This window comes from Neodiprion virginianus, chromosome 7, assembly GCF_021901495.1.
Source record: "Neodiprion virginianus isolate iyNeoVirg1 chromosome 7, iyNeoVirg1.1, whole genome shotgun sequence".
Lineage (NCBI taxonomy): Eukaryota > Metazoa > Arthropoda > Insecta > Hymenoptera > Diprionidae > Neodiprion > Neodiprion virginianus.
The window spans coordinates 12,955,333-12,970,910 of NC_060883.1; positions in this window are offsets into that span (position 1 = coordinate 12,955,333).

Below are 15,578 nucleotides of genomic sequence, written 5' to 3' on the forward strand. Positions count from 1 at the left end.
TTCTTAATAATTTCCTAACCCCGTTGAGGCTTTGTTGGATAACAATATTGGAGGTAGAAGTGACTCCCACTTCCAACCGTACTGCATAAGTACTGCATAATTCGGGCTGAACGAGGTTACATGAAGCAATTTCGTATAACGTTTACACTTCAGGGAATCAATCGTGTCCAAATAGCATAGGCCTTGGCACTCGATTCCATAGCATAAAATACTTCGCGGAAATAATGAAAAAAAAAATTCTTCGCTCTGCTATGATCTCGGTCGAGTTGAGTGAATTATTTGCAGAACTGCACCCATCGTGGTTTGGGTAACCGCCTTTCCTTTGCTCGAGTGGGAATAAAAAGTGCCTCTGCCGGTAAAATTACACTCTTGGTAACAAAACTTATTTACAACTTTGATTTCTTGATGTCGTACATAAAATTTGGTCCTGAGGGGTGCAAGCTTTTATGAACCATAAGGATTTTTGGGACTGTGAATGTGCGACTCACAAGCGTGAGCAAATGCACGTCCGACCCGCTCGGCTAACATAACTGGACTCAATATGGAAATTTATGATCACTTTACACTTTTTTTTCCGGTAATTGTTATAGGAAAAATCTCAATCAAACGGGGATTCATCACGTATAGTCAGTTCTGTTCAAGAATATTTTTTCTACTTAAAATCTACTAGAAGTAATCAACAACTAATCTATCAGTAAGAAAAAACATCCTCAAAAAAAGTTAATTATATTTGATAAATCCCTGTTTGATTCAGATTTTTCTGATGAAAATTACCGGAATAAAAAAAAAAAATGCAAAGTGATCATAAAATCCTATGTTATTCTTACGATGAAACAAGTCTTCCGGTGCAGCATGCGCACTTGCGATAAGGTTCTAAAAAAAAACTAGGGAATTGTTTTTGAATTATCTGAAGACGATTTGAAGGGGCATTACACAGAAAATTCGTCCACACCTAAAGTAAGGACCACATTCATATATACATATATTTCTCGAAAAGAAAAACTAAATAAGTATATATACTAGGGTGTATGGAAAAACCACCCTTTTTGAATTTCGACACGGACTAGTGTGGAAAATTTTAGTCTTGACAGAAAAAATAAAGTAGCTTTAAGGAGAACATTTTTGGTTAATATTGTTAGCTTGCGCAAACGATTTTACATTTGTGAATTTCCTTGATACAGTCAAATGTTCCTGAATATAGTAAGGAAAACAAGAAAAGTCAATACCGGTATATTTATTTTCAAAGCTAGCTGTAGGGAAGTGAAATAGGAATCTGACTGGTCTATCCCCCCCCACCTTCCATCTTGTGGTCCTTGCCCAGATTGAGATTTGAATAGGAGTAATTATACATAAAATTAACATGTTCATCAACAAAACCTGCATTGATGTCATTTATAAAAATAAATCCATCACAAACAATTTCTTCGGGTTATGTCCAATCACCCGTTCAAATCCTTCCACACACATCAAGGAGAAAGTCCAAAAATATTAAAATTGCCATATTTGGCCATTTGGGGGCAACTGGTGGCAAAGGGCGGGGCGCGGGGGGAGGGGGGGGGGAGGTAGACCAGTCAATTTCCCATTTCATTTCCCTGCAGCTATCTGTTGAAAGATAAAGAATATGCCAGAGTAGAACAGCAAGGCCGGTTCTGCGTAGAAACACCTTCTTTACCGACCGAGCCGACCAGTCCGCCTATACATTCTCCCCAGACTCAAACCCTTTTCCGCTCCGCGCAGCCCAGACTCAAACCCTTTTCCGCGATGACGTCACAGTCTGACGTACCGAAGGTCAATTACCGACAGTTCGAGGGTCAAAATCGTGCTGTTTTACCAACAATCTTACCGACAGTTGTATCGATCAAGGGTCAAAATCGTGCTGTTTTACCGACAATCTTACCGACCGAAGGTCTGTAGTGCTCGCCTGTCCCACGATAGGACTGCTGATGTGTAACATGAACCACTCCGAATTCCTTTCCCACGGTAGGACTGCTGACGTGTAACGTCAACCACCTCACATTCCTTTCCCACCTTATCAACCACGTGACATTCCAAAATTAATGGTTCCGAGAATCGTGTTTCACTTATTCGGATGTCGGTTTGATATCAACCACGTGACATTTTTTGGTTTGTAACTGCCGTGTGAACTCTACGATGAGTATTTGAACGGGTTCAGACCGGAGTGCAAGGTCGGCCGATAGCTGCAGTACGTTCAGAGTCAAGGATCTGCGGTGTTGGGTTACTATCGCCCTGGGAATGCCAAAAGGTGCGCATACACAAACGTAAATCTGTAACATCTGACCAAGTCCACCGTTCGTATAAAATAGGTTAGCACGTGAAACTTGTACATCAGTCAGACTGCTATTCTTGTGAGGTGAAAACCTTAAAATCATCATGATACGTAATAACGAAGAAGTAATTATCGGATTTAGCAACGCGACGTCAGAGTTCTCGCTACAAGATCTTCGGTGGCTCGTTGATCTGACGACACTCGATAAAATCGGCTTCGCCTTCGTCGTCATCCGGTTCAATGTCCGATAATACTGCAATTACTTCGTTTTGCCATTTTTGAAAAGTCAGGATCAACGTTTTGTCCTGAAAATATATCCTGTGTAGTCTGTGCGGTTGCACACGAGCTCTCCGGACAGACTCAACGAGCCACCGAAGATCTTGTAGCGAGAACTCTGACGTCGCGTTGCTAAATCCGATAATTACTTCTTCGTTATTACGTATCATGATGATTTTAAGGTTTTCACCTCACAAGAATAGCAGTCTGACTGATGTACAAGTTTCACGTGCTAACCTATTTTATACGAACGGTGGACTTGGTCAGATGTTACAGATTTACGTTTGTGTATGCGCACCTTTTGGCATTCCCAGGGCGATAGTAACCCAACACCGCAGATCCTTGACTCTGAACGTACTGCAGCTATCGGCCGACCTTGCACTCCGGTCTGAACCCGTTCAAATACTCATCGTAGAGTTCACACGGCAGTTACAAACCAAAAAATGTCACGTGGTTGATATCAAACCGACATCCGAATAAGTGAAACACGATTCTCGGAACCATTAATTTTGGAATGTCACGTGGTTGATAAGGTGGGAAAGGAATGTGAGGTGGTTGACGTTACACGTCAGCAGTCCTACCGTGGGAAAGGAATTCGGAGTGGTTCATGTTACACATCAGCAGTCCTATCGTGGGACAGGCGAGCACTACAGACCTTCGGTCGGTAAGATTGTTGGTAAAACAGCACGATTTTGACCCTTGATCGATACAACTGTCGGTAAGATTGTTGGTAAAACAGCACGATTTTGACCCTCGAACTGTCGGTAATTGACCTTCGGTACGTCAGACTGTGACGTCATCGCGGAAAAGGGTTTGAGTCTGGGCTGCGCGGAGCGGAAAAGGGTTTGAGTCTGGGGAGAATGTATAGGCGGACTGGTCGGCTCGGTCGGTAAAGAAGGTGTTTCTACGCAGAACCGGCCTTGCTGTTCTACTTGCCAGTATTAACGTTTTTTGTTTTTCGTACTATATTAGGAACATTCGGCTGCATTAAGGAAATTTCCAAATTCAAAACCTCAAACTGAAAATATTATCCGAAAATGTTCTCCTTGAGACCAATTAGTTTTTTTGTCGATACCGAAATTTTCCTTACTAGCCCGTGCTGAAATTCGAAAAACGTAGTTTTTTGATATACCCTAATATAGGAGTTCGAAGCTAGTGACCACTGTGGTTATATATTAAAAATAATTCGTCGAAGTGGGTCATAGTAAAATATCTTTTTATTGATTATTTAAAAGATTCAGATACATATTTCGATCGGCTACGGTCAATCATCTTAAGGCAATAATTATTGAAGATCCTACGAGCTTAACGTGTTATTGTATCGCCATGTCAGAAAGAAGTCACTTGTTGACCAACTTCGACGAATTATTTTTAATATAATACCCTAATATATATATATATATATATATATATATATATATATATATATATATATATATATATATATATATATATATATATATATATATATATATATATATATATATATATATATATATATATATATATATATGTATATATACGTTCAATATTTTGTGACCGCAGCCTGCGGGCTTGGGTCAGCGATTCGGCTGCTGATTTTTTCGAGAAAATAGGTTATAAAAAAAGACGATTTTCCAAATTTGAGCTTAATATAAGAAAATCCGGTGGCTATAGAAATTTTTGAAGTTTTTAATAATTCAATTTTTTAGTTATTTTCACGTTTTTTTCTATGGGAGCTCTGTGGGACTTAAAGACTCGAATCAAACGGCATACCTCTTCTCTGACCTTGTATTTGTGAGAAAAAAATTGTTTTTTACTCTAAAGCAAAATCCAGTTTAATTAGGACCCTTTTCATGAACTACTATTTTAGCAAGATTTCGTATAACTTTGAAACGCTGCCAAGTTAAGAATTTTCCAAGTAGACGGCCAATCGACGGCTCAAATTTTTCGTCTAGGTATACTTTATCACTACCTACACGAATTATTATTAATTACCACTTTCCTTTTTATATACGGCCTCGCAAAACCAACTGATTTCTGAAAAATCTCTGTTTTCAGATAGCTGTAACTTTTTTCTATCAACTCGAAATCGCTTGAAATTTTCAGAGAATATACTTCATTCTATCCCCAAACAACGCTGAAAATTTCCAGCTAGGAGTCGAAGTTGTTAACGAGCTGTGAATTTTCAAAATGTTCAAGTATCCCACATAATATTTCATATTTCATGGCATGGTCAATTAAATAGTATGAAAACTCGCGATGCTATTGATAATTGACAAAAAAAAAACTATTTTTACGTGTTAATTAAATGGGAAAATTTCAAATTCATTTAGCGAAAACTTAAAATTAAAATTAAGAGCTAGGCTTTGGTGGAAATTTTTTTTTATATGCTCAGAGTGATATTTCGTCTATGGAGTGAAAAAAAAAATAGTCGTCTCAAACGAAGCACCCTAATATATATATATATTTTAACAACTCAATGCTTGTCAGATATATATGTATATATATATATATATATATATATATATATATATATATATATATATATATATATATATATATATATATATATATCTGACAAGCATTTAGTTGTTAAATTCTCAAACAGAAAAACTAAATATACACATATTTAATTTAAAAAGAATATATATATATATATATATATATATATATATATATATATATTTAAAGTTCAAAACTAAATACTTGTCAGACTACTTTGTTTTGGGCCTTTGAAACTACGAAAGGCCATCTCAAAACAAATAAAAAATGTTTTTGCAGATTATCCGTTCTTACGTATTTTAAACAACATATCGGGGAGTCACATAGATTTTTTTCGGATTTCTGGAATCTATACGAAGAATTTTTAGAATTATTCTCATTATTTTATGGAGCCGAATCTGAAAGAAAAAGTTTTAATCCGTATCTTGCCCTTTCTCTGGTGATCTTTGTATTATTCCAGTCAAAACCAAGTATTCGTACTTCTTCCGATTTTTGGTCGTGTTCCCAGGACCTATTCCAAGAATAGCTAGCGTTGGTAAAATCTTCCGAATCCTATTTCTCAAACAAACATCGCAAGAGAAAAAGCAAAGTATGAGTTTCAATTCTTTTATCTGGATTTGGGGTTATGAATAATTAAACTCCATCCTAGGCATTCTTTGAGTGGATGCTAGGAATGCTTATAAAATCGATGTGACAATGCGACATCTTGCTCAAAAAAAATAAAAACGAGAAGTCTGTTAGCTATCAAAGACCGAAACACTTATTACCAAAAACATATTTTAGGTTATGAGATGCTTCTTCGTGGTTTTTAAGTTTTAAAAACGAATGGCATCATGCACATTTAATTCTGTCGAAAAATTCCGGTCTCAGCAATTTTACCGGAGAGTCCCCTTGATAGTGATTATGAATGACCAGATTGAAAATCAAAGTTCATATTTCTAAAAAATTATGCAACGTGTATACAATGACTTTTATTATTATCACTGCATCTTAGTGTAAGTGGAACTATACGGCCTACGAAATAAATGAATTAAATGAACTGATCGGAAAAAAGGAATGCATAAATAAAAAACAATCAAGTATGTACAGTAATATTCACGGACGCCTTATCCTTGAGACTATCTTGTTTTCGGTCCGGAACAAAATGCGAGTTGATGCACGATGACTCTCAATCTCTCACGTCGGCTGCATCGCAAGTCATTGTCATATAATTCGTCCAGAATCAAACTCGAATTTGGTTGCGAACCGAAAACAAGGTAGGGGGAAGGTGAATGCATTAATAAACGTTGCAGTACATCGCATTGAGGCATAGGACAATCTTCGAATATATGACACGCTTACTATACGCTTACAAAGTGAAGGAGAATAGTCGTCGTTTCAGGTCGTGATAGACATTTAGATTTCAAAATTTATTGTCGCTGCGACGTTCTGGCCCGGCCCAGCCGACCATCATCAGGCTACTGAATTAACAAAAGAAACAAAAAAATGTTTGACAGGACATTTCTTTTCTTGTCTTGCTCTCTTATAATGATATGACAATATTCTTAAATTTTTATAGATTCACATCATGTTTGGAGACACGCGTTATAATTTTTCGCATTGAGGTTAAGTTGCGTATGCAATATAGGACTGCAAAATTTTTAAATACATGTTTCATAAAAATCTTTAATTGACAAAGCAATTGGAAAATAGGTTGAATGATAAAGATGGTGTGATAAAAACTAATGTAAGATGTAATTAGATTACCTACAATTTTTGATAACCGTGAGTACACTGTTGAAAAATATCTTGAATTTACAACAAATTCACAATGCAGTCATGTGTATATCATTTGAAAATTAGCTATATGGAATGACCATTCATATCCTTGTACAAAGAAATTGATACTCGCAGATTAATTTTGGTATAATGATTCAAAGTTGACGGGGAGACTTGGGTGGAAAAGAAAGGTTCCGTATTTTTAGATGAAGTTCATTTGAAATTTGGACCGTTCATTTACAATCCTGAAACCAGAACCTGATCCAAAATTCATCGCAATAAGTCAAGTAATTCCGAAGTTTATGCATTTTTTTCTAAGATTTATTCGAAAAATCCCTTGCGCATTAGGTTTCATCGCAGAAGTTTTTGAAATTTGTTGTGGATACACTTAATACCATAAACTAAAAATTCTTCCGGAGAATTTTTTATTAGAGTTGTCTAAATCATTGAAACTGTTACGTCAACTGCATGAATTTTTATTGCTACAATTTTTGGTGTATTGTAGGCTGGCAAATGAGTTATATTCACCGGAGCTCATATTTCCTGCAGCAATTGCCAGAATTATCTATATTAATGCCTCACAATATATCTGCCAAAGGGCAAAATGATTGGATGACACCTAATGCGCAAAGAATTTTTTGAACACCTGAAAATGAAGTTCGGAGATAAACGCGATTGATTGAATTCCGTTTCGTGACCTTCTAAGAAGCACACATGAAGTATGCACAAAATGAGTTATTTACTATAGAGATAAGACACTTAGACTTAGTTGACTTTAACGTTGATTGGGATCATACAAAATTGGGTCAAACGAAAAAAAATCATGATTTAACAATTTTTTTTTCAACTTCATCTATTTGAATTAAATTCAAAATTTATCTCAGAATGGAAGTGATAATATTGATGAATCATGGATCGCTCGTCAGTGCCTATCGCTGTTTTGATTGATCTTCAATTCCATTCCACGGTGCTAGTTTGCATCCAATTGGCTTCTGCGTGCCTGTTCTTAGGACAACCCTCCTCTTACTCAGCCTTTTTCTCCAGAATCATGCAATTTTTTATGAACTTGCTCCGGGACATGAAGGCATAGAAAAATGTAATTATTTTATTGTGGAATGATTATTAAGGCTAGACAAATATTTCAGTAATATATTGAGTGAATGAAAACGATCAAGTGATATTGATTCAGCCCCCCCCCCCCCCCCCCTTGGTGTACTATACAATAATGAACCTGAATTTAACTTTGGAGCTAACTACTTGCAAATTAGTCCTGTGAAGATCTGTTAGAATTCCCCGGCACCATACGTTGTCCCTTCTTTTTCTGTTTCAGCCTTCTCGAAGCGGTTTTTTTAATTTTCACTGTTCGTCTGGCTTTCTTGGACTCCGTCGTTGCTTTCCATTCGGCCTTACGCTTTTGTCTGGCATCTCGTTGCTGGCTTATCTTTGTTGCATTATCTGCCACGTTCTTAATCCTCACTGACATCTTTGCCTTCTGACTATGGAGCGCTCCCATGTTGAACTCAGGAACTTCAGTTGCTACTGCTAATTCCAATCGCTTTTTGGAGGTGAATATCTCTTTCGGGCATTTTGTCAAATCAAGGAGTGCAAGCTTTCATTAGGAGTCTATGCCGCGCCTCGGGCACACCAGGCTAGCAAGTCATAGGTCGACAGGCGTTCATACAGAGGCATCAGCTTTTCGACTACCCTCAGGTTGAGTTTTACTCACATCTTTTCACGTCTCTATGGCTCTGCTCCTTTGGCTACACTTCTGTTGTAGAAACACCATCGGTCAGGTCGACTGGGGTATTGCTCGTGCTGAGGATTCCTGCCGGTTGATACGCAGTAGCTAACCGTTGCATCTATTGCTCGTTCCATGGCTGCTATGTTAGGAATATTTTTTGAAATGGCATTTCTGTAATAATTGGTTGAGGATACAATCGTCGTGTCCTTGAGTGTGCCTATAACCGCGCCCCCCGAGTATTACTTCTTGCACTTTCCATTCTTTGACGAGTTTCTGGAGTCCAGTGTCCATTTGTTTCGCGATGTGATTCACACACTTCTCCTATGTGACGGGTACATCGTCTTCATATAAGGCGATACTCTTTAGATGACTAAAAATCTTTTCATCTTCGTCGGATAGAATAGTCGTGTATCGCATCTGGTTTTTCTTGACAGACCTGTTCCACAAATACTCTGCCTTTGTGTTTATCATGCAAACGAATCAGCTGTAGTTTTAACTGCACCCTGATTTGTAACCATCTTGCCACACTACAAAATCAGGCATAGTGGCATTTAGTTGGGCTGCGACAACGACACAAGCCTGGCAGTGTTTTGAAAGTACCTGGTAATCGATGGCCAGTCTAATAAGGATGTTTATGACTATCCCTACCCCATATAATGATGCAAGGCTTTGTTTGTGCCACGTTTCGTCGTAAGATAGTGCGGTGTTAAGTAATGCCTCACTCTCGATTGAAGGATCTATTACTTCATGCGCTCCTTTAACAGCTTTTCTCGCTTTCTAGAAAACTCTCGCTTTCAACTTTCCAGTCTCCGCAGTCAACTGGTCCATATGACTTTTGAAGCTACCCACACGCACGCTTTTTATACCCATTAAGATACAGAATCTTTCTATACTTTAGTGCATTGTCCAACACCGATCAGTCCATTAACTACTCACCTGTTTATTTCGAAGGGTGGCCTTGTCGTAGTGTCTCTGGTTTGTGGGCTGGTGTAATTTTTACCCATTTCATAACCACAGCTGTGGTATTTGACAAACTTCGCACAGCATTCTTTTTACTTTTTTATCTGTACGACGAGATTGGTGGCTTTGCATTTACTATAGGCAAAGTTCCTACGAAGTCTCGTCAAACAGGTAGAATGTACGAACAGAAACTCACTTTTGCCTTTAGTTTGAGAGCCCTGTTCTACTGGAGTACAGAACATGTTGAATAGACTAAGTTTTCCAAAGCTCTCAGCTGCTTCACACTCTGCTGGTTCAGCTGGATCCGGGATTTGGGGTGATCTCACTCGAGATTGTCCAGCCACTGTGTCGATTCCCATATTTTAAACACCTGTTGGAGAAAGATTAGTAGCGGGAAGAGGAAGATTGGGGCTAGGTACGGCAGAAGCCTGGAGAGATAGATTTTTTCGCAGTGATCAGATTATTTAGTTGAATTTTTGTTGGAAGGCTGCCAGCGAGTACTGATTCGATTCATTTTGAGAGGCAGATCTCTTTAAAATTCACTAGTTCAAACCACAAGAAAAGTTTTTCACAGTTCGTCAAATCTATCGTTTGAAAAAAAAGCAGGGCGAACAGATTCGCGGGGAACAACGACTAAACCACAGATATTTTATACCTAGATGGTTAGAGTATATGTCAAAATAACTGGTATGACAGTTATCCTAATTTTACCGACCGATGATGGCGCACAGGCAGCTTGTTGACTTCGCGCTCCTGTATTTTCAGAAAATAATGAAACGTATCTACGGATTTCCGTGAATATTGGTACTCCAACGTTTTCTTGATCGCTGATCATGAATCCTAAGTCGAATTTTGAAAAAATTCCAAAAGCGAACCCATTATGACATTCAAAAGTTCCAAAGTTTCTTTATCGGGCCAAAAAACAAGTCAAAAAAAAATATTTCAGCATTGTGAAATTTTTCCCAGGTGGGGGACGGTTCAAATAACGTTTTTCCGTTAAAAACCGAAAATCGATTTTTCGGTCATGTTGACAAAAACTTTACCGAAGTCTCCCCTTAATACAAATGATAGTGGAAATCAAAACCCGCTGAGAAATTTCCTAATCAGGCATTGTAATGACACATTTTTTACTGAAACTTGAAATACTTGTATATTAAACTATTTGAAACCAACGAATCATCGAAAGTACAATCCAGTTTGGAATATTAACCCTAGACGAATTAAAAATACGTTGCTATTGACGTGGAATATTACGATACAAGACTTACGATACAAGACATTCAATATTAAAACCCGAGTTGTCAACTCGTTCAAGAATTTTCCAATCATTTGATGTAGTAATATTGCTAACCATACAATTATCGTCTGTGGTAGGAACATGCATCGCAAACAATCTTGTAGAACATTTTGAGCCCTAGTAAATTGTTTCTTAACACTGTCAAAGATGTTCGCAAATTTGTCACACATTTACTACACAAAAATGTGGCATAAGTAAAAATTTGGTGTTTGAAAGTGAATTACTCAGCATACTGATTGCAATCTATTTTCCTTATTTTTTTGAAAGCGTATTTTGAATATGATAAATTGTTGTAGTAGAGTTGTTATATTTGTAAATTTACTACACTTCTACTGTCCGGCCTTTGGAATTTATTAAACATGCTGCTGAAATTACCAGACTCATGTACAAAGAAATTCGATTAGAGTATGTGAAAATTAAAATATATTCTGGCGAAAGGAATCGATGTGCATATCTATTAATTTTGCACACTAATAATAATCAGTATGATTTAGAATTTTCTAAAACTGAATTCTACAATATTGAATGTACTATATTTGAAAAGTTTTTCAAAAGTTGTTGGAAATTTCGGAATATTTTTGTGAATCTATTCGACTTATGTAGGTATAAATTTTACATGAAATCCGTAACAGTACCAGAGTCAAGCAATACCCAGAAAATTACCATGTCAATTTTTGGAATTAGTCGTAAAATTTGAATTTTGTGAAAATTACACTGTAAATTCACTGACACGTTCTGAAATTTACCTGAATTTGGCTACTAAATAATTGGGTTCGTAAATACATTCAAAATTATATTGTGAGAAGGAGTTTCAAAAATATCTTATTCATAAGCTATCATCGACTGTATTATTTGTCACGCCCGTCTGGACCGTACATCATATTATGAATACAACGAAGTCATAATTTTCCATAAGGTAGTTGGGCGTGGTAGGTAGGGCACATGACTAGTAATCCGAACACTGTAACCGAACAGGGTTCGAACCCGGTAGGAACAAATTATGCGGTAATTCCTTCTATTCGATCTAAAATGCGTTTTCATCGAGTACAGTTACTGAAAATTGGTTAAAATGATGTCTGTGCGCACAAAAAGTCAGTGAAATCGATTATCGAACCGTTTTTCATCGACTTCTTTCACTTCGCAGTTTGAGTATATATTCACTATAAAGTTACTAACGTCGTGTAGTGAGTTCAACAAGCTAATTTAAAATTTGTGTATTGAATTTGCAGATTATAAATCGATTAATGATATCCAAGTTTACGATATTTATCGCACTAATGTTTCGTAATTTTACTAAATAGTGCTATCAATCACTAATCACACAAATACTAATAGTAAAATTACTTACTACATCTATAGTAAATTCACAATACCGAACCCGAATAATGCTTTCTATAAATTTTCAGTAAATTGACAACAGAACTTTTCAATAGCGAAGAAGAATCTGTGGACGAATTATATACTGAGAGAATATCTTGAAAGTTAACACTCGGTCACCGCCGACTCGGCACCACTCACGTTCTTCGTCTGTTTATCGCAGGCTGGCCATCCCATATTTAATTTTAAACCGCGAAAGGCCGAAAAATGATTGCATCGACGACGACGACGATCATTCCCTGGCAAATCGTCCATGAATAATAATTTGAGTTTTTGATTCCATTGAAATTTTTATGGGTGATCACACCTAATGTGATAAGCTTTAAGGACTTTTTTCGATTTCCGGCCTTTCGCAGTTTAAAATTAAATATGGGATGGCCAGCCTGTGAAAAACAGACGAAGAACGTGAGTGGTGCCGAGTCAGCGATGACCGAGTGTTAACTTTCAAGATATTCTCTCAGTATACAAATATCACGAAAGTTTCACGCAGTATATAAATTATATGGTATGGTCTCCGACAATAACAAGACAAATTTATATTAAGTTTCATAACCTTTTATTAAAACGAATTCGGCGGTGAAGTGAATTCAATATACAACCCTAACTTGACATTCACAATTTGTATTGACTTTCATATACTTGCAGCTTGAAATTTCTTTACATACATGTGATTGACAACATACACTTGCATAACAATATTACTACACGGTGAATTTATTATTGAAACATACTCCTTCAATTGTCAATATCGTGTTTTAATTTTCATAGACTGTATCTCCGAAAATGTTTCAACAAATGTCTATTAAATTTCAGAAAGATTTTTGCAAAGGTACACTCAAATATCTAGAATCCTGCTACTTCGCACATAATAATAATTTTTACAAACAAATTTTTGGTGTTGCCATGGGCTCGCTCATGAGTCCAGTGGTTGCAATTGTGAATAATCTATTATAATTACATCGTAGTTTTTATTATACTTTATTATATTATATTATCTCTATAATTCAGCCTATTTTGCTGTTCTTTTGTCAATTTAAGATTTATATCAAACCTGTGTTTTCATGACAAAGTTGCATGTTGCATATGCAACTTAACCTCAATGTCCAGAATTATAACGCGTGTCTACCAACATGATGTAATTCTCAATAAGAATTCAAGAATATTGTAATTTCATTATGAGGAAGCAAGACAAGAAAAGAAATGTCCTGCCAAACAATTTTTAGTTTCCTTTTTTTTTTTTGTTAGTATATTGCCTAATGATAGTCAGCTGGGTCCGGCTGAAACATCGCAGCGATAATGAATTTTGGAATGAAAATGTTCATATTGACCAAGATCAACGAAAATTTTCCTTCCTAAATCCTCTTTGATCACCAACTGTAAATTGTATAACTCTCATAGATGTACACTTGGGGACAATAAATCTGAGACGGCTAATTTTTTACACTAGACAGTTATGTTGGCAATACAGAGAAACCTACAGCGTCATAGTCAGTCAGGCGCGAAATAAATTCAATCTCAATAAACGTAACATAACCCATGACCGTCGAATCTAACCTTAGAATACGTGTCAATCCAACAACTCATTATCCCCGCGGTATTCTAAGGTTAGATTCGACAGTCATGGGTTGTGTGACGTTTATTGAGATTGAGTTTGTTTCGCGCTCGGCTGACTATGGCGCTGTAGGTTCTCTGTGTTGCCGACATAACCGCCTGGTATAAAAAATTAGCCGTCTCAGATTCATTTTCCCGAAGTGTACATATATATTTGTTATATTACACCTAAATACAGATCTATATGCATAATATAATACACAGGTTTAGAAAGAATACATGTGTATAACTTATATACTGTACTAGATATATTATATATAAATATTCTCGTATAAATTATTGTTTTTCTACTAGAAACGACTATTATGAAGTGTGACTATTTATATGTTATACTAAACTGGCGCCTAAATACAAGCTACAATAATAAAGCTTCATAGTTTTATAGTCTATATATAATATACATACTAAATTATGTATAAGGACAGCATGTTTTTGAAATTTCGTATTCTTATTTTATAAAACGGTGACAGCAGCCTTTAAGTTTACTAACAAGCATTAGTATATGGGTCATTCCACCAATTCCTGACTGAAGTTGTGCCGGGGGGTCTGAACTCTACGTAATAAAAATTTTTATTGAAAAGTACATAACAAAGAGAGCTTTCATGATTTTTTTCAAATTTTTTCGTCGACCCTTTCGAAGATACAGTAGATCGAAAATTGCAAGATTTGCAATTGTTGACTTTAGATATTAAAAATATCAATCCCTTGTAAAATTTCTAAAAATATATTAAATAATGTTTTTTGTGTAAAAAAATCTCAGCTTTCTGAAAAAAATATTTTCAATTTCCTCCAGTATCGGGAAAACCCTGAAAATGAGGTCAAAAAGTAAAAAACGCTTTTTCTACCAATGTATCATTTTTTATATTTTTTTTAAATATTTTTTTCGAAAGGTTCAGACTTTTTCACACGGAAAATGTATTTTTTTATTTTGGGAATATCTAAAAATAAATCATAGCAAAATATAGTTAAAAGTTTTGTGATGAATTGCCGATCTGTATTGTGCTGCTGTCACGGTCGTCACACGAACTATCAAATGAAGTTTGCAGATCTCAGGGAAGCGACAAAATTTGTTCCGCATTAGTACTAATTTGAACTCATCAAAGATAAATCACATTGTTCGACATGCCGAAAATTCGTACGGCAGTACGGCACGTGAGTCATTTAAAAACGTTGATTTCACTTTCATTTCAAATGAGAAATATGAAGTACGCGCAGCACAGCTAAAGTCAAGATTTGTAAATTCTGTAGCTGTAAAAAAGACGCAATCTATGCATTGTATTATCCCTGATGCCGAGAATCGTGGTTCTGCTGCTGTAAGAAATGTTTCTAACTCAACAGTGACAAGAAGAGTTCAAATAATAAAGATTTGACTCTTGTCATAACTCTTTTGTGTAATAATTTTCATTTCTTACCCACTTCACACTTTGAACATATATATTTACTATATAATCGCTGAATATAATGCTTTGTACAGACATTTTCAAACTTGATTCGATAATGATCGTGCGAAGACCGTGACGGCAGCATAATACAGATAGGCAATTCATCACAAAACTTTTAACTTTATTTTGCTCGGGTTTATTTTTAAATATTCCCAAAATAAAAATATACATTTTCCTTGTGGAAAAGTCTGAACTTTTGGAAAAAAATATTTAAAAAAACATAAAGAATGATAAATTGGTAGAAAAAGCGTTTTTTACTTTTTGACTTGAAAATATTTTTTTCCGAAAGCTGAGATTTTTTTACACAAAAACCATCATTTGATATATTTTTAGAAATTTTACAAG